Source organism: Oryx dammah, unplaced genomic scaffold, assembly GCF_014754425.2.
Source record: "Oryx dammah isolate SB20612 unplaced genomic scaffold, SCBI_Odam_1.1 HiC_scaffold_1, whole genome shotgun sequence".
Lineage (NCBI taxonomy): Eukaryota > Metazoa > Chordata > Mammalia > Artiodactyla > Bovidae > Oryx > Oryx dammah.
In genome coordinates, this window is record NW_024070185.1 from 94,222,530 (window position 1) to 94,242,991 (window position 20,462).

A 20,462-nucleotide genomic window follows, 5' to 3' on the forward strand; every position below is an offset into this window, starting at 1 on the left:
TGTTGTCTGCTACTTATGCTATTAGTTAGAATACATTTGTCAACATGGTGCAAAACCTCAACTGGTTTAAAAATAAAATAATATAATAAGAAACTATTCGGTAATATGTTTCTAAAATTGGTTAGTTCAGTGGCTCAGGAAATCAAGGACTCCTTTTTGTTTTGTTTGTTTTAGCACACTAGGCTTCCCTGTCCTTCACCATCTCCTGGAGCTTTACTCAAACTCATGTCCATTGAGTCGGTGATGCCATCCAACCATCTTATCTTCTGTTGTCCCCTTCTCCTGACTTCGCTGTTTCCCAGCATCAGGGTCTTTTCTAATGAGTCAGTTCTTTGCATCAGGTGGCCCAAGTATTGGAACTTCTGTTTCAGTATCAGTCCTTCCAATGAATATTCAGAATTGATTTCCCTTAGGATTGACTGGTTTGATCGCCTTGCTGTCCAAGGGACTCTCGAGAGTTTTCTCTAACACCACAGTTCAAAAGCATCAGTTCTTCAGAGCTCAGCCTTTTTAATGGTCCAACTCTCACATCCATACATGATTACTGGAAAAACCATAGCTTTGACTAGATGGGCCTTTGTCTGCAAAGTAATGTCTCCGTTTTAGCTAGTCTCTTCTTAATATGTCAGTGTATCCTCTTGATTATCGCAACTAAATAATAACATCTAGTTGGGGGGGTGGAGTAGAATTGTTTGTTCTCATTCAACTCTTTCATTTCATGAACTTTTTATTTTGAAAATTTTAAGCATAAAGGAAAATTGAAAGAATAATCCTTCTCACCAAACCTTTTGAAATTAAGTTGCAGATATCATGACACTTCATTCTAAATACTTCAGCTTGCATCTCCTAAGAATAAGGATAATATCCTGCCTAAGAATGGTACAACAATCAGACTTAAAATTTACTAAACTTACATAATATTATTTCAGATCTAATATATATTCAAATTCTCCATTGGCCCCCAAATATCCTTTATATCTGTTTTTTGAGCCTGTTTTATTTGTTTATGAGTCTTTAGTCTCAACCTAGAACAGTCCCCATATCTTTTAATTCTTTATGACATTGATGTCTTGAAGAGTTCAGGTCTCATAATAAGTACCACATTCTAGATTTTTGTGATTGTTTCCTAATAGTGTCATTTAACTTTTTGCTCACTTAAGTGTACTTGCAGACATCAGGTCTAGAGCCTTGAGTAGATTTAGTTATTTTAGGCAATACAACTTCATGGGCGATGCCATGTATAGCACATTGCAGCATATCAGGCATAGTGTGAGGATGGCCTACTATTGATGATATGAAGTTTGATCACTGGTTGAGATGGTGACAGTCATATCTCTCCATAACAAAGGTTATATTCCCTGTGGTGTTCAGCAATTAATCTGGAGACAAGGGATGATACTTTGCTCTCATATTCTTTCTAGCTGGTGATTTCGGAATCCACGGAATTGCTTATTATATTGCAGGTTACAAAATAGTAATGTTCTAATTCTGTCATTCCTTTCACATTTGTCAACCTGTTTTTTTTTTCTTTAAAGAAAAGCAGTCCTTCTTTTACTTAAGTGCTACGATGGAGTCATATATTTATTTTTAATGTTATAATCAAGTACAGTGATTACTTTTTTTGTTCCTTAAATTCTCCCAAGTTTTGCCAGTTGGAACCCCTTCAAGCTGACTCCTCTGTGCTTTTGACATTATCCCTTTAGTTATTGAGTGTTCCTTTGCTTTCTGGCACAGTATGCTGGGAAAGATTGAGGGCAGGAGGAGAAGAGGACAACAGAGGATGAGATGATTGGATGGCATCACTGATTCAATGGACACGGGTTTGGGTGGACTCCGGGAGTTGGTGATAGACAAGGAGTCCTGGTGTGCTGCGGTTCATGGGATTGCAAAGAATCGGACATGACTGAGCGACTGAACTGAACTGAAGTTATCTAAGATTAATCTTGTCCTGTCCCAGACATAGATTAGCCATGTCTTTAAGAAGCTGTTGTTACCTTAGGTGGGGACTGGCATTTAGAAACCAAGATATGTTATCAGGGTATTTATTGATGATAGTTTATTATCCCTTCTGTCTTCTTGTACTTGAAAGAGCTAGGGATATATATATATTTATATGTGTGTGGTGTATATATATATATATTCCACACACATACATTTATGATTTATGTAATCATAAATTTATATTGATATTTGCAGTTCAAATTTAATATTACACTGTCTTATTTTACTTTATATTAGGATTTTTCCCTCAAAGTGCACATCTTGGTTTCTAATAACAGATAATATATTTGTGTCTTTCTATATAATATAACAAATTATATATAATATAGCATATATAAAATATAATAGATTATATAATATATAATTATTATGCATATTATAATACAAATAAAATTGCTTAAAATTATAACACTGACATCACTATGATTAAAAAAAAAACCCCTACTCAGTAAATTAGTAGATTTCTTTGCAGTTCTTTTTGTTCTTAGAGCATATATCACTAAGGATATACAGTCAGACAGGTATAGCCCAAAGTACATGATACAATGACTATGGTTATGTTATGAGTTTTAATATAGAGTATCCAGTTGTGTTGAGTTGTTTCATCTGCGTTCTTTAGAAGCAAAGAATCCCTTTCTAAAATCTCTGTGGCCCCCTTCCTAAGTCTCATTGGCAATGAAATGGGATTTTCAAGATTGTCTTTGGCTAATAAGTGTTTATTTCTGAGTGACATTGGGAAAGATGGAAATGAGAACAAAATCTGGGCTTTTGACAAGGAAGAGACGGAAGGGCTCTTTGATTGGCACGATCACTGTCTGTTGATGACAACTGTTACATGTTTCTAGCCACTTCACTAAATACATGCAAGTGCCCCACTCTCTACCTTTTACATTAATGTTTAAAAAAGACAAATCCTCAGTGTTGGCGTGGCTATGGTAAAGATGATATTTTCATGTGTTACTGATGAACATGTAAATGGGAATGAACTGTCATTGAAAAAATCAGTTTGACAAGATGTAAAGAACCATAATTTTATGGTTTGGTTTAAAATTTTAACTCCTCTGAGCTTGTCATGTGGAAATAAGCCAAATAATTCAAACAACTTAAATGTCTGTGTTGTGTAGTGAAATGGTTAATTAAATCATAATGCAGTTGCTTAATGGAAGTGTAGCTTCATCATAAATGATAATTATGAAAACCATGGGGTAACTGTGTAGTAGGAAAATGTTTATAAAACTGAATGGGGAAAAGACTCAGAATGCCAGTGTAAGCCCATGCAATAATTTGTTTTAAAAAATTATATCTTTATATGAGGAAAGTCTAGGAAAGAACATAGTAAAGGGAAGTCAGTTGGATGGGGATGAATGTAGATAAATTCTTAATTTTATTTAGAATTTTGTTAGTGTTTTTCAACTAAAACAAAGGCAACTGAGGGGGAAACAATCCCATATTCTGAAGTCAACCCGAGATTTAGCTGAGCTCTTAAGCAGATTTAAATCTTTTTAAAAAAAAAAAATTTGATTGTATCTGCAAGCCTTTTCATACCCTGCCTTGCCCCTTCAACTGGAAAAGTATGTCGGATTCCACAATTACCCTAACAGAATGTCAATCGTGCCAGTGGAATGTCTCATATCAAAAAACGATGGAATTTGCTTCTTTCAGCCACACAGAGGAACTGCCCCTTTCGTGCTGCCAGAAAGCTCAGGCTGGAATTGATTGCTCGAGTTCTTTCCCCGAGCACAGTTGAATTGATTGCTTTTTGAGAAATTCTCTAAGGGATTTGCTGACCAGGTGCCCACTGGGCTGCCTGTGTCCCTGGCTGAAGCAGAACCTACAGAAGGAAGATGATCCTGGGCTCATCAAGTGGAAGAGTCTTTGGGGAGAAGATCAATTCTGAGAAATGCAAGGCCTAGAATTGAAATTGTAAGCTTGGAAAATATGATAAAGAGAAGGAGCTGGAAGGAACCATTTGGAGATCCAAACTGAAAGGCCAGGTAATGGAAACATAAAACCCAGCTGAAAATGAGATTATCAAAGTGCACGTATTGTGAAGACATTTCTTTTATATTAGTCTCTGGCCAGAGCACGGTTAGCCTCTCCAACGTTCTAACTGTCTGGGCCAGTAAAAGAGCCTATTCCTCAGTTTTTCTGGACTTTGTTCTTATGGGATGCTTGTGAATTACATTGGCTTTGCTGATTTTAGAATTGCCTTCACTGAGCAGCAATTTAGTATTTTTCCCTTTGCTTTAATAAAGAATCTCTATAAGAAATAGCCATGGAAATAGCCATGGCAAGACTGTTGTTTTATCTTCTGTAAAGCCACTTTGAAGGCATCATCTGTTGTTTTACTCAACATCTAAGTGATGATTTCTTCTTACAGCTATGTGATAAATGCTTTTGAGAATCTTTTTAGAATGCAGTGTCAGGAAAACATTTTTCTCTTCTCATGAACTGGTTAGTTTCCATTTTCCTATGGTGAGAAATTTGAAGCTCTAGTTTTACTTCTCTTTTTGCCTTGAGTGCCAGGAAGCTCACAGATAAATAAAATACTTGAACCTAATGTAATACTTCTCTTACACTTGATGTCAGGCATAATCATCTGTCCTCCAAAATATTCTGTTTTTGACTCCTAGATACAGAGAACAAACTGGTGGTTGTCAGAGGGGAGACGGGTGGGGAGTTGGGTGAAAAATATGAAAAGAATTAAGAGATGCCAGCTTCCAGTTGTAAAATAAATGTCATGAGGATGTAATATAAAGCATAGGGAATATAGTCAATGACATTGCAGTAATTTTGTATGGTGACAGATGGTTACTAGATTTATTGTGGTGATCAATTCCTGATGTGTATAAATGTCAAATCACTATGTTGTACACCTGAAACTAATATTATATGTCAACTATACTTCAATAATTTTTTTAAATGCTATTTTTTGTCATCCTTTCATATTTATTTTTTGACTAACCAGTTGACTTTAGTGTTCTTTGCATCACTTAAAAATTTAGAAGTGGAAAGAGATTATCTGTAAATAAATATTCAATGGGAAGGAAAGCAGCAAATTGTAATAGACAGAAAAGGGGTTTGGGTATCACACAGGCCTGAGTTCAAATTCTTGCTTTGCTGCTTGTGAGCCTTGTTGGCTTGAGCATATTGCTGACCTTGATTAGACTTCAATGTCTTCATTTATAAAGTGGATATAATAGGCCAGATAAAAATGTATAATAAATTTACTATGCAGCTTCTAGCCTAGAAAAGACTGAAGGGAGATACAAAGGTTGTCAGGAAATAGAGAAAGAACCATTAAATTTTAAAGGGCCAGCAGAGATAGGACCAGAAGATGAACTAGAAGGTAGGTTTTGATTCCAAAAAAAGAAGCAGTTTTTCACTGTTAGATCATTCAGATGATGGAAAAAGGTTCTTGCTACCACAAGTGCTGAGCAGACTGTAACTGGGCAGATTTGAGGTTCCTAAGGCAGTGTTCCAACACTGGATGGAACTCTATCCCAAGGGCTGTGGAAAGTTCTGCCCAGCTCTTACTGATCATATTATCTCACCCTCAACCTCTTTAAACTTGTTCCTACTAACCAAACTGATCATATCACACCACAGTCTGACTAGGCATGCCCTCCCCCAAACCTTAGAAAGTAAGTTCATGATTATTTTTTATTTTTTAGTGATGCATTTATCTGATATCCTGCAGGCACTATAGAACCCATGAAGACCCTAACCACATACAGTCAGCTCTCCATATTGGTGGGTTCCACACCTGTGAATTTAACCAACTGTGGATAGAAAATGTTCAGAAAAAAATTCCAGAAAGTTCTAAAAAGCAAAACTGGAATTTGCTGCAAGCCAGCAACTATTTACATAGCATTTGCATTGTATTTCCAACTATTTACATAGCATTTACATTGTATTAGGTATTATAAGTAATCTCGAGATTATTTAAAGTAGGCGGGAGTCTGTGAGTAGGTTATATGCAAATACTAAGCCATTTTATATAAGGGACTTGAGCATCCTCAGATTTTGGTATCTGTTGGTAGGGGGTGGGAGTCCTGGAACCAATCCCCTGCAGAAACCAAGGGATGATATTCAGTTGACCCTCGAACAACCAGGGTTTGAACTGCATGAGTCTGCTTATGTGCATTTCCACCCCCCCCAACCCCGCTGAATATATACCCCAGTACTACACCATCCACGGTTGGTTGGTGATTTTAGAATTGCCTTCACTGAGCAGCAATTTAGTATTTTTTCCCTTTGCTTTAATAAAGAATCTCTATAAGAAATAGCCATGGGAATAGCCATGGGAAGACTGTTGTTTTATCTTCTGTAAAGCCACCCAATTCACACTTCCTGTATTCCTCCCAAACATTACTTCGAAATTTGAGCGTAAATTTTGATCCCTTATTTACTGAGGTCTACTATGTCAAATCAGCAACGAAAGCCTATCTAGTCTCCTTGGGAATGTTTTTGCAACCACCTCTTCTTTTCCGGTTTGATTCAGTGGAAAGAGGGAGGCACTGAGGCAGCACGTATCTTGATTCAAACCTCAGTTCTACTCCCTTCTAGCTATGTGACCTTGGGCAAGCTATTTATCCCTTGTGAGTCTTTGTAGGTTCATCTGTAAAATAGGCTTACTAATAGAGTTGCTGTAATAAATAAATAAAATAATGTATACAATTCACATAGCATAGGTAGGGCTAGATACATAATAGTTACTCCATAAATCTTAGTTGTCTTTCTTCTCCTTTACCTTCTCTAAGGGTTTTTCTGACTACGTTAGTCCAGAATGCTAGTATCTTTCATCTGGCAATCAATTACAAATTGTCCTGAAGTATTGCAGAGAAGCATTTGATTGTTTTTAGCTTCTGATGATTTAATAACTCTTCTCTCCTACTAAACCTTAAACCCTATTCATACAGTCATTTACTGAATACTCACTTATTTAGAAGTGACTAAATACCAATCACTGATTGACACTGTAAATGGATATGGAATTCTATTCTTAAGGGATGTATTTACTAGTACCTGGCACATATGCTTATCCATGTCAAACGAATGACTGACTGAAAACTTAAGGCATCACAATTTAAGCCTGTGGCTCAAGATGAAATGGATAGAAAGACAGACAGACTGGAAAGAAATGAAATCAATTAAGTGATTATCACAGTAGGCCAGGTGAGGTAAAATCAATATCTGATGCAGGGAATTGACAGTCGAGAGGAAAAACCTGGGAGACAATTTAGGTAGCGCTTAAAGATTTTATATGGGAGAATGATTCTGGAGAAACACGCATCAGGAATGCTCTAGTACCTGGCTATTAAGGAGTTAGAAGTGAAACAAGATCAATATTTTAAGTATTAGTGCCCTATGTCTTTAGGTACCATTAATTGGCATTGGGGATTACAAAGTGGAGGGTGTCTGGAAGGAAAGATGAGTTAAGTCATAAATGTATTTGGTTTGAGGTGTTGGTGGGAAATTCAAGGAAAGATACAGAAGTATTTGTGAGAAACTTGGGACAATATCCCAAGAGATAGGAATGTAGGCAAAATTTTCCCTAGAAAGACAATGTAGAGAAGAGCATTTCAGGTAGAGGTAACAAGTGTGCAAAAGCCTAGAGATTAAAAGGGCCAGCATCCAACCTTATGCCTGTTACAAGTAATGTAATAAGGGGAATATAGGGTATAGGAGGGGCAAACAGGAGCTGAGACTAAATCTGTAAGACAAGATTAGGTCATAAAGGAGCATGTATAAAAGATAAAGAATTCTAGACTATGTCTTGTAAGTGATGGGAAGCCATTCAGCATACACATGGCCAGGTTATTGTACTTAAAGTAGATGACACCGACCTCCAGACTTGATCTTATTAAGTTCAGTGACGCTTTTTGCTCTGGATTAAAAAGTCACTTTTCTTCCACTGGAAAGAAGATGACCTTTCTTACTCTACACCCTCAGCAACCTTCTTCCCTGGATTCTGAAGGAGGGGGATCAGTTCTCAAAGTTATTTCTGGGGGAGTCTGTGGATTGTGTTGCCAGAAGAGTTAAACCACCCCCTACATTGTTTTTCAGCATCTCTGCGGGATATATATAGTGGAGGGTTTCTTCAGGAAGAGACCAGCACAGATTTCTCTTCAGACAAAAATTTTCTGGCACAGATTCTGGAATTCCACTTCCTAGGGCCACCCCCTTGTTGATTGTGGTGACACCCTATCTAATGATTTTGTAATGAGAAGTAGCATGATATTGCCATCTTACATCTCTGACCTGCATGTGAATGTGTTACCAACAGAAAGGAAACTTGGGAAATCAAAACAGGAAGGATTCTATTATCAGGCCAATGTGCCCACTATTGCAGTGCTACGAACGCCTTATTGGCATTCCTATTCACGTCCAACCCCAGTGTAATTAATCACTGGTGCATTTGCTATCTCAGGCTACAAAGATATGTCTTGAAGCCTTTTCAAGTTTCTTCCAAGCTTCTTGCCTTGGCATTTTCCCAAGCTGCTTCTTGAAGAACAGCAAGCTGGTATTTGGAGCATATGGCCATGGTCTGTTTGTGTGTTCATTAAATCAAGATACCAATGAAAAGAAAGCAGAAAGCTTTCTGTCCTTTAAATGAAATTGTCAACCCAGATATCTGCTGCCTTTCCCAAACCCTGGCCTGAAATGCCTGGCAAGTGAGGCTGTGTTATAATGACAGATTAATTCATATCGGACTTTGATGGTGGCCTGAAAACTTTTTTGACATCAGTTTTTAGGAATTGCATTTAGAAAATCAGAATTGACTTTAGCATCTCCAGTTCTTAACAACAGCAGGGACATCTTGCCATAGTTGGAGTGTCAACCGCTGAGATGAGGATGGGTGGGGAAATTTCAAGGCTGTCACAGCTGTGCGTAACAAGAAGGCAGTGGTGGCCAAAACCCACCAGAAGGGGGCTGTCTTCTGACTTGAGGCCTGTGCACAAACAAGGCTGTGGGTTCCTCTTGCTCCCTCATTTTCCCTCACTCTCTCCTCCTGCCATGTAATGTGTCAAAAGCAAATGAAAATTGAGAGGATTCGGCTGAAAATAGAATTGAATTCTATTAGTCAGCCTAATAGTGAAGGTGCATTTGGAAATACAGTGCAGTATAGCTAATGTTTACCACTTGACTACTCATGCCTCAGGCTCGAAGTGCGTAATGATGCAAATTAAAACCCAGCAAATGGAGGAGTTGGAATCTCAAAGATAACCATACCTAACGCAGGGTGTGACAGAACATCTGCTCTTTAATTAATCTGACGTAAAGAAGGAAGCACTGTGTTAAGATGCACAGTGTTTATGACAACTCTCTTTTGTGTGTGTGGTGAACCCGCTCCTGGACTCTCTCATGTAATTGTTGCTGCTTTGTAACTCACACAAAGCCCAGCTGAACAACCCCTGTCAGCCAGAAAAGAAAATATGGGCAGAAAGGAGACTGAGAAGAAAATATGATGATTTCAGAATTTGAATCAGGCCAGGCACCAGTCACAACTTCCACTCTTGTGGGGTTGGCCTGCCTGGGTGGTAGAAACTTAACCAGAATATTTCCTTTTGTAATATGAGAAATCAACTGTGTGTCTGTGTACACACAGACACACATATATCAATGACATTAATATATGTCATATTTTATATTTTATAAAGAGCTTTGACATATAGCACAGTGGCTAAAATGATAGGCTTTGGGGCTATACTGTCTGCTTGAATCATTTCACTATTTCCTAATCTGTAATACTGGGTTTTTGTTGTTCAGTCGTCCAGTTGTGTCCAACTCTAAAATATTTACTCTGGGTCTCAGTTTCCTCATTTGTATAATAGGCCTAATAACAATTCCTTTTTTAGAAGGTTCTGAGATCAAACCAGTCAATCCTAAAGGAAGTCAGTCCTAAATCTTCATGGGAAGGACTGATGCTGAGGCTGAAACTCCAATACTTTGGCCACCTGATGCAAAGAACTGACTTACTGGGAAAGACCCTGTTGCTGGGAAAGATTGAAGGTAGGAGGGGAAGGGGACAACAAAGGATGAGGTGGTTGGATGACATCACCGACTTGATGGACATGAGTTTGAGCAAGCTCCAGGAGTTGGTGATGGACAGGGAAGCCTTGCGTGCTGCAGTCCGTGGGGTTGCAAAGAGTCGGACACGACTGAGTGACTGAGCTGACTGAGAGTTACATGAGTATCATTGTCATCACCATTTATACTGCATTAACTGTGCTGGGGATAAATGTATTACTTCGTTTACATGAATTAAGTCATTTAATCTTTCCAACAATTCTCTCTCATAGTTAACAAGCTATTATGTGTAAGACTCTTAAAACAGTGACTGATACTGATTTTAAAATACGCAATAAATGTTAGCTGTGATAATTATCATGACTTTTTATGTCATCTATAATATATATTGTTATTTAATCTTCACCACTACCCTGTGAGAATGGGTCTGTTGGTTTCCCTACTTCATAGATGCCAGCTGAAGCATGGAAAGATTCATTCAGGTACCCGAAGCTAGACTCTTAGAGAGTGACAGAACAAGGATTCCAGCCCCAAATCATTTGACTTAAAACTTTGTGCTTTCAGCCCTTTCTTATTTAAAACTAGGGGGATTGTAAAAATTGAAGGGGTTAAAAAAGAGGTGAACAATTTGAAATGCGTTGTAATAATGTTATTTGTTCAAATCCGTCCTACCAAATCAAGCATGCTCAGCTCTGAAGGAAAATGGAGGTTATCTCAGATGTCAAAACACTTCCCTGTGAATATTACGATTTTGGACACTGGCCATTTTATAAATTTCAATATTCATTTTTGCTCCACCGCTGTTTGGTATTCCTGTGGTATTTATTCACCAAGCATGAGGGTAATATCACGGAAACGCGGAGGCATCAAGATCTTAATTTTGCTCTGACATGGAGTCTATTCCTATTTCATATATAGGTTGGCTGTTATTTTCTAGCAGATGCTTTAAGGTTGATACATATAAAATTCACACACGATTGAGAATTAGGCAGAGGGGAGGGCTAAAGGGAACAACAGGAGGCTAGCGTGAGGAGAGAAGTGAGATGCTTATGTTTTTTTTGACACTGAAATGGAATCTTTAAGTGTAAGTATTTCAAAGCCCTGGCAATGAATCCTCCTGTTTGCTGGGTGAGCTTCGTTTCATGGTGTTATTTCCCCCATGGATATTAAGAGTCTTCCTGAGATGAGCACAAGAAGCTAATCACAAACAAACAAAGAGAAGACTGCAATGCTTATTCCCGACCACCCTGTTCCTTCCACTGGAGGGGGCTCTCTCAAGCCCTTCTCTTCAGATGTGAAAACAGACCAGATGGGTGTGCTATCTCCATCTTTTGGCCTTTAGCAGAGTCTCTGGAACAAAGCAGGGCAGCAGGGCTTCTTGAAGGCTTGCTTGGAGAGAGAGAGAGAGAGAGGCTGGATGGAATCTTGAATAAAAATGATAGGTTATGCTTTAAGCTGAATAAAAATAAGCTATCTGAAGAATATATAGAAGTGGCAGCGTGCTGCCTCTGGAAAGATTCATTTTTATTTGTCTATCTATGGATAAAGGAGGAAGATAGATAAATTGAAAGGGAAGTGCCATTTCTGAAATGTGCACCTTGGCAAAGGGTTTGAAACAATATAAAAAAACAGCGGCTCTTCCAAAATGACGGCTTCCCTTGAAGTTCGTCCACCTCTCTTCCCGTTCCTCGCCACCCCCTGCGCCCCCCACTACCAAAAAAAAATATTCAAAGCTAGCCTAGTCACTGTGGGGAAAAAGACAGCGATCTTTTGTACGTTGTTATAATTAGCTAGGCCCATTTCATCATCAGATTATAGAATGGGATGCAGTGTTAAAAAAAGAACTAAAGGAAGAAACCAGGAGGAATGACCATTTTAATTGCATGTTTATTCTGTCTTCGCTTTCCCAAATTGGTTTCGTTTCCTCTGAGTGGGGTAAGTGCCAGGGTATTCATAGGAGCAGGGGGCCAGGGTGGATTCCACCATTTACCAGCATTTGAATTACCTCCGGACGGTTTGGCGGCCTCTAAATTTATACCCTTGAAGGCACAGCAACGAGCCTTCATCTCCTATGGAAGAGACTTGAAAGCATGCCAGAATAGGACCTCCGTCCTGCCTTCTTAGAGTCCTGGCACGTAGAATCACACAAGAAAACAAAAGGCATTTGTGAGGAGCCGTCCAGGAAGAAAGATTAACAATATAAACCGAGGGGGGGAAAGAGAAAGAAAAGAAAAAGCCCTTTAAGATGGTTTTGTGCTTATTTTAATAGAACTTGCACAGTCTCTGAATATGCTCTAATCAAAACCAAATGCTTGTTGCTGTACAGCGCTCTTTCTTTGTTCACTGGTAATGCCCACTCTGCTCCGATGGGGGTGGGGCTGGGGCTGCTGGCTTCTCTCTCCCCCAGGAATAAACAGCATCCTCAACGTTAGGGCACGTGGCTGACTTGCAAAACCCCAGGAAAAACCCATTCATTGGCAGCTGGACCTTGTGGTCCCATCACCCCCAGGGCCTGATGAAAAACTTGAAGATTATTTTTTTTCCTATGCCTTTTGATCCTGAAATACGTAAGGAACAGGAGAAGGAGCTCCTTTCCCCCGTCCATCTCCATCTCTCGTTCACTCTGTCAGTCCATCTGTTCATCTCGATGGGGGGCTTTTCTCTTTCCTTCTTCCCTCTTCCCCCTCATCCTTCCTCCATCCACCTCTGTCAGTCTCTGACTCACTTCTGAAAAAAAAAAAAAATCAGGCAGCTTTCAACTTGATTGGCTCATGTTGTCCGACCTTGACTTTCTGTGGGCTGGAAGGATTTCAGTCTTGGTTTTATCAGAATTAGCTTTTATCTGCACAGAAGTACCCGAGGAAGTCACTCATCTCCTCGTCTTTCACCTTAGGCTGGCTGCCTTCTCCTCTAATTTCTGTAACAACATGAAGAAAAGAAACAGGATGATTGTGATGGTTATGGAGATATGACTTTTCCTACAGGGCAGAGGGGATGAAGCCATAATCGAGTCCTGGGCTCGGGATCAATGTCTTTGGGTGACGCTGGGTGAGGTTATTAAGGGAGTCAGGTGGCCTGTTTTCTTTCACCGCCAGACAGTTCTTTTCAAATGCTTATGGGGTGTCCTGCAGGAGGGGACTGGGAGGGAAGAAGAGGACCCCAGAAACCCAGAGACACAGCATCTGCACCTTTTCATGTCGTCCCAGCACCGTGCAGCACAAATTGACTTTGTAAGATTGGCTCGGAAAATGAATACCCAGGACATCACTCTGTGTTACTTTCCTGTGAAATTACTTTTCTGAATGAAAATATTGAATTCCTTTGAAAGCAAGTAGTATAATATCTCTGGAAATGAAAATCCTGTGGAAATCACAAAGGAAAGAAGACTGAAGGATATGAAAGCGTTATATCTCTAAATGTTAGTCAGGCCCTGGATTTTATTTTATTTTATTTTTCCTTGACAACAATCATAACTGCTCTTTCTGATGTTGATACACTGGGTGCTGGAAATCTCCTAGATGCTTCTATTACAGATTTAGGTTTTATCTACAATAAGCAGCCAATATCATTATCTTAATTTACTACAGCGTTTGTATGCATTCGGCGCTTTTTGTAGTCTACTTGCCTTGCAAGTCTGACCTGCGGAATTTTCCTTGTCTCAAGGGGAACATATTGACTTACCGCCAGGCTTCTGGTCGTCACAGACAGAGCTTCTGCTGAACTGACAGATGAACAGGGCAGATCCCTCAGAGGAGGTAGAGGCGTGGACGACAGGCCTTCTCACACTGCATCAGCTACCTGGTTGCTCACCATTATTCCTCAAATCATCTTGAGAGAGACGGCCTCCACCCTTCTTGTTGTATTGACAGGTTCACCAGCTGTAGAGAGAATTTCTTGCAAATAAAAGCATTCTCTCTAGAAACATGTTCACCTTTTCCATCTTCTCACTCATATCAGCTCTTTTAGGCTCAGTGAGTTGAAGCACCTTCGTTTTTTAGGTACATTATATTTGGTGTCATGTATTTATTTATTTTTTAAAGCAAGGTGTCAGTTGTCAACTGAATAAATTATGAAATGCCTCTCTTAACTTGTTCTCAGATCAGTACTCAAAAAAGGCAGGAAAGAGAAGAACAAACATTAAGGGAGGGATCTGGAAGCCCAATCAAGATAAAGTGATTCCCAAGGAATATTACCTTTCGGTAAAGGAAATGGAGCCCCCTGCCCAGGTGAAATTGCTGGCCTGCCTGATGCTGAGCTGGGCAGAGCCACAGAGGAGATGGTTGAGATGCTTTCAGCCATGTCTGTAGCGTGCGGGGACCTGGGAGGTACTGGGTGACCAAGCCAGTATCGATTTCCAAAAGCTTTAGAAAGCTTGGCAATGGTTCTGATTTTTAAATAGATTAAGTAAAAAAAAAAAAAAAATTGAACAATTATAAAAGTTGCAGCAATCCCTGGGAATTAGCCATAATCCCTTAGAACAGATTATGCCCTCACATCTTCATTTCATTTTGTGGATCAAATTTTAGCCGTTTATAAAATCCTAGAGTCTCGAGTAGGGTGTTTGAGCTGGGTGCTTTGTAAAACCTTAAAGTGAAGATGGAAAGAGCTTGATGGCTTTCAATCTGATGGCTGTGTAATTGGCAGAGTGCTGCAGTGGCTGTCAGAAGGGAGATCCCTGCAGAAAAGGTGAACCTGCAGGTCCTTGATCTGGCCCGGGGCCAACATCTTTTTATTGAGATAGGTGAAGACTTATTTGTTAAAGTGGCAGGTGATATGGAGCCGGAAGGAATCATAAATAACTTGTCTTATATCAAAAATTAGATATTAAAACACTCAAACAGACTCGAGGGATGACATTTAACATAAGTATGGATAATTCCATACTTCAATATAATAAGTATGGCTTCATGTGAAAGTTAACACTTTGCAAAAAAGACAAATGATTGTGGTAAACAAAATCAATGTGAAAGGTTCCTGATTCTTCTGGCCCCACCCAAAAGTTTTCTGCAAGCTGTGGTTCAGCCCCAGTCAGTCTCTTCACGGAGGTGCTCAAGCATTCCTTTGAATCTCCCAGAGGAAAGATTAGGAAAGATTGAAGGCAGAAAGAGAAGAGGTTTTCAGAGAATGAAATGTCTGGATGGCATCATCAATGCCATGGATATGAAGTTGGGCAGACTCCAGGAGATGGTGAGGGACAGGGAGGCCTGACGTGCTGCAGTCCATGGGGTCATGAACAGTCAGACACAACTGGGCAACTGAACAACCACCACCAAAAAGAACTCATAATTATACCCTGAAAGTGAAAGTGAAGTCACTCAGTCATGTCCGACTCTGCAACCTGTGGACTGTAGCCCACCAAGCTCCTCCATCCATGGGATTCTCCAGGCAAGAATACTGGAGTGGGTTGCCATTTCCTTCTCCAGGGGATCTTCCCGACCCAGGGATTGAACCCAGGTCTCCCACATTGCAGGCAGACGCTTTAACCTCTGCACCACCAGGGAAGCCTATGGCCATGACTATATATGTACATGTTCCAGCATATAACGGGCGCTAAAAAAATGTTCATGGCTTGAGATTCTGAATTGCTTACATTCTGTGGTTCCCTTGAGTAGTCTATGCTGCCTTCATTATGTATACTTCTATCCTGGGACATTCCTTGTTTATATCTCCTTTTGCAGAAATCTTTCAATGTCTTAGTAAAATGCTAGTGAGAATTAATATCCTAATGCAAACATCTGATATTAATTTTTTCATACCTATCTTCTTAAAGTCATTTGGCAAGGTGAGACTCATCACTGATTAATGATTCTCAAACATACAAATCTAATTCCAATGTCCTGTGTATTGGAGATCAAAAACACAGGTGTACAGACACCCCTAGACATGACCAGTTGCTGAATTCCTTACAAAGGATGCCAGCCAAAATCAACATGCCCAAAGCAGTTTTCCAGTAGAGTAATGGTGCAGAAGAAATTTAAGATATTTCAGCCACTCTAAGGAGATATCACTATCTTTATTTAATCTATGGTTACTTAAGCTGGACTCAATAAGTATTTGGGGTGAGAGCTGGTATGAACAGAAAGAGTTGAAAATGATAAATCAGCTTTGTTGTCCTGCCACAGGGTTCATGGTGATGGGTTATAACCTATCTTAATTTTTTTTTCTAAAATAAAAACTGTTAACAGTGAAGCATGTGCCGTGTTGCTCTGTGTAGCTGTGGAATCACAAGCAGTTAATATGGGAAAGAAAATGGCAATGCAGAAAAACAGACACAGCACAACATCTTACTTGACAAGCAATAGAGAAAAGAAGTGGTTGAAGGATAGGTACTAGAGTGTTGTCATTCACCAACAGTTAGAGCCTCAGGTACCGTGGTACCCACCTGCCATGGTTTTTGCCATGCATTACATTGCTTCATGTTTTATTTCACTGTAAGGCCTATATAAAATTATCTATATATCAAGTACATAAAACACGAATGTATCTAGACCAAAATGGGCCTGTATAAGCTTTCATAAAAATAGCCACAGATCCACGAAATGTTGATTTTCGGCGGTCCAGGTTTGAGATGTAATGTGTGCAGAGTAAATGAGCATCATAGATTTTTCAGTCTCAAATTAGAACATTCTTTTCTGGTGTCATCACGAACCAGCAGTGTGTATGGAATCCTAGTATTAACACCCAAGCTATTCCTCTTCAAATTACTCTTAGCCAATTAGCAGCCAAGATATTCTTTGCCAGATCATGTGTCTTGAGTTAGCTTGCAAAACATGTGCATCAAACATTTCCTTCCTCCATCCAATCTTTGGTACCTTCCTTCTTTCTTCTCCACTGTGATAGGTGCTGTGAACCTGGTGGGAAAGAAGAGACGTGGAGAGCAATTGTCACAGCTCAGTGTGTTCTGCGCCATCATCTTAAAGATACGTGTGGCATTTCACGGGAGCACCGATTTGGGGAAAGGGTTTGTTCACAGAAGGCTTCCTGAAATAGGAATTAGGTTGAGTCTTGAAGCTAGTTTTTTATTTTCAGGATTCAGATGAAACATCTTTAGAAGGCCTTTTCCCAAATTTTCTAGTCCTTCTTTACGGCAGGGGTCCCAAACCTCCAGAATTTAATGCCTGATAATCTGAGGTGAAGCTGATGTAGTAGTAATAGAAATAAAATGCACAATAAATGTAATGTGATTGAATTATCCTGAATCCACTCTCTCCCTGACCCCACCCCTTATCCCAGTCTGTGGAAAAATTGTCTTCCATGAAACTGGTCCCTGGTGCCAAAGAGGTTGGGCACCACTGCCTTAAGGTACAAGCGAAGAGCTAAAATTTACTTTTGTGGCTAAGTTGGCTGATTCTCTCTTGCTTTCTGTCAACTCTGCTTTTCATTAGAAATAAATTTGAAAAATCCAAAAGCATGTTAATCTGGTTGCTAAGCTCAATTATTGAAAAAGAACAAGTCAAGATCTTCTCGTAAGGAATATTGAGCAAATAAGTGGGAGCAAAACTTCTTAATGGCGTGGTGGTGGCAAATGTCTCTTGGGAAAGGGAATTCCATTTTTTTTCTGTTCTTGGAGAAGTTAGCAGGGGTGGAAGATGCCACAGTGGAGTATTTGGAAGGCTTTGCCTACAGCTGTACAGCTCAGTCACCACTGACAGTGTGAAGGAGTTTTGAGGAGGTAGATTGCACCCAGATGGGGGAGGAATAGCAGATGAGTCATTAATATCATATGTGTGTTACAATAAGACAGCTCAAGATCTGGATTTGAAGCACTAAATGTGTGTCATCCATACCTTGCTTTGTACAGTAATGGAAAGATCTGGTAGAGCCGAGCAGAAAAAAGTGTAGCAGGAAAATAACAGGACATTAGTCCGATTCCTGATTCATCAGTTATTAATAGTGTGACCTTTCATTGCTTATTAAACCTTTAGGACTCACATTCCTCATCAGTACAGTGCTAGGCGGTAAGGGACTGGTATATTAAATCGTCTCTAATAAGAATATAACTTTAAAATTTTCACCAAATTGCAAAAGGAGAGTTCAGTTTAATTCCTGTACGTTCACTGCGTGTACTTTTCTCCTATGAAATCTTTCCTGTAGAGATGTAAGCAAGTATATCTGGAAAGGATATAGAAGGCATATCATACCCCAGAGCTAATGAGGGTTCACTAATTCTCTGTCTTGCATCTATGTACCTCAAACCTCTACTTTCAAACTTCTTGTCCAAACCCATTTCCAATTACTCACCTTCAAGCATTTCCCATCTTAGTCAATTCTCATAGTTGTCTGAAAATATCAGGCATATTTTCACCTCCATCCCTTGACTTGTTTTCTTAGAAAGTTTTGTACCTAAGTGACCCCTGTATTCGAATTCAATCTATCTTTCACGGCCTATCATATGGGAACATATGGGAACTACCTCTTTGAACCAAACCTGACTGCCTCCTCCCTGAAGCTGAGAGGGATCTCAGCTCTCCTGCAGGCCAGCCATCTCTCTTAACAACACTTAACTTGCTTTCTACCTTGTGTTAGATTCATTTGTCTAAATATCTGTTTCCTTATTATAGAGGGGCTGGACCTTATTAATGTGTATTGTTCCCAGAGCTTATCAGAATGCTTGGAACATGGTGAACAATCAATTTATTCTGGTGTAATGAGATCAGGGAAAGATTGTATTTTTTTTACTGGTGGGCATGAGTAAGGTGGGGACAGCGCCAAGGAGCTCGTGAGTCAGGGCCCAGCATTTGTCCAGAGGGCCATGATTAGGGATGTATTTGATCCCACAGCCCATCCAAGATGAGCTGCTTTGCTGCTGTCTTGTTTTCAAATTCATCCACTTTAAACTTAATGAATTCCCACTTCTTAGAGATGTGGCCTTCTAGTGGCCAGGGAACTTGACCTTGGCCCTGTGAAGGGCCTCAGTCATGTGCTCCTTGTTCTACAGCTTGGTATGGATGGGCCTAATGACTTGTCCAATGTGAACCCTGGCCACTGTGTCCTGGGGCTTTCCAAAATTGCCACACATACCTGTCTGGAGCCTGGATTGGAGACAGCATGCCTGTCATGAATGTCCACTGGACATTATCTGTCTGTCTTCAAGGTCCCTTAGGGCAACCTGTATGGGCAATAGGCTGTGTACACTACTGAGAAGGCTGCTGTTTGCAGCTGTTGCACACTGGGCCCCCATGAGAGAAGGCGTTTTTAAATGGATAGTCATTCAGAGTGAAAGTATGAGCCGTGTCACCAGCACAAGGCTGCACGTGATCTTTCCCACCTTTTGCTCCAACCACACTGGTCCACTTGCTTTCTGCTGATGGAGCTGGTCCAAGCCTCTTCCTGCCTTAGGGCATTTGCTTCAGATGCTTCCCCTCCCTCCAAGATCTTCCCCAGATAACAGCACATCCCTGCTCTCACTTCCATCTGATCTTTGCTCAGGGAAAGTCAGAACTTCTCTGACCACCTTTTAAAAAATGGCAATTTATAAAACTCTCCATTCTCTCTCTCTTTTCTTTGTCTCCATAGCATTCATGATTACCTGAAGCAATATGTATTGATTTGTTTGGTAGCCATTAGTGGGCCCTATCAGAATGGAAGGTTGGTAGGGCTTTTCCCACAGTGTCTACAACTATGCCTGGTGCACAGTAAACCCTGCAATGTCTTACCTCTAGCATCTACTTATTCTCATCAGCGTGTCTTAGATTTCCCTAGACTCAAACCATCAAGAAATCAATGCTGCTTTCTTGCTTCTGAGCCTGTACCTCTACTTCCCCAGTCTCTCTTCTGCATCACAGACCTCAGTTTAAGAACCTCTGATCTGATGGAGCAGGAAAATATGAACTACAGAAGTAGTCAAGGATTCATGGTATACATTAAAAGAACATCAAGGGATAAATAACTGAAGAAAAAAAAGTAAAGATATGTGGTTTATATAGAGAACCTCATAATCAGAAACAGATTTGAATGAAGCCTACTTGTTATCAATAATACATTTTAGTTTAAAAGAAGGCTAATGGCTGGTGTTCAGATTGGGCCCATAACTCGAGTGAGATTCAAGGATACACGGAAACTTTCATAAGTAGTTTCCATGTGCAAGGCATCTTAAAAGGGCTTTATAGATTCCACTCTTAAGAATTTAGGGTTAATGATATGGTGCATTCTTATTCTTTGGTAAGAAATCCTTGGAAATGATCCATTAAACTTTAACTTGATCTTGTAGAGTAATTTAATATGTAAGATTAAAATTGTTCTTAGATTCAATAGCAATTATAACAGGTCTACTTCTTTCAGAATGACCCTGATCTGCACTCAGAACTGTAATTATTTGAAACCACTGGCCTCTTAGTTTCTATTTCTGACCAATTTTATGTGTTGGTTTCAGGGTGGGGGTTTCCATAAAAATCTTAAACAGGCTGTTAGGTACTCATGTTGGAAAA

The 20,462-nt window shown here is 39.8% G+C and overlaps 1 non-coding gene across 1 annotated transcript; it reads right to left on the reverse strand.

Annotated features, from left to right (window-relative positions):
• Positions 1-19,116: 19,116 nt before the first annotated feature.
• LOC120867801 lies at positions 19,117-19,250 on the reverse strand. The gene has a single exon (XR_005722019.1). It is a non-coding gene; the product is annotated as a small nucleolar RNA SNORA70 (small nucleolar RNA).
• Positions 19,251-20,462: the final 1,212 nt, after the last annotated feature.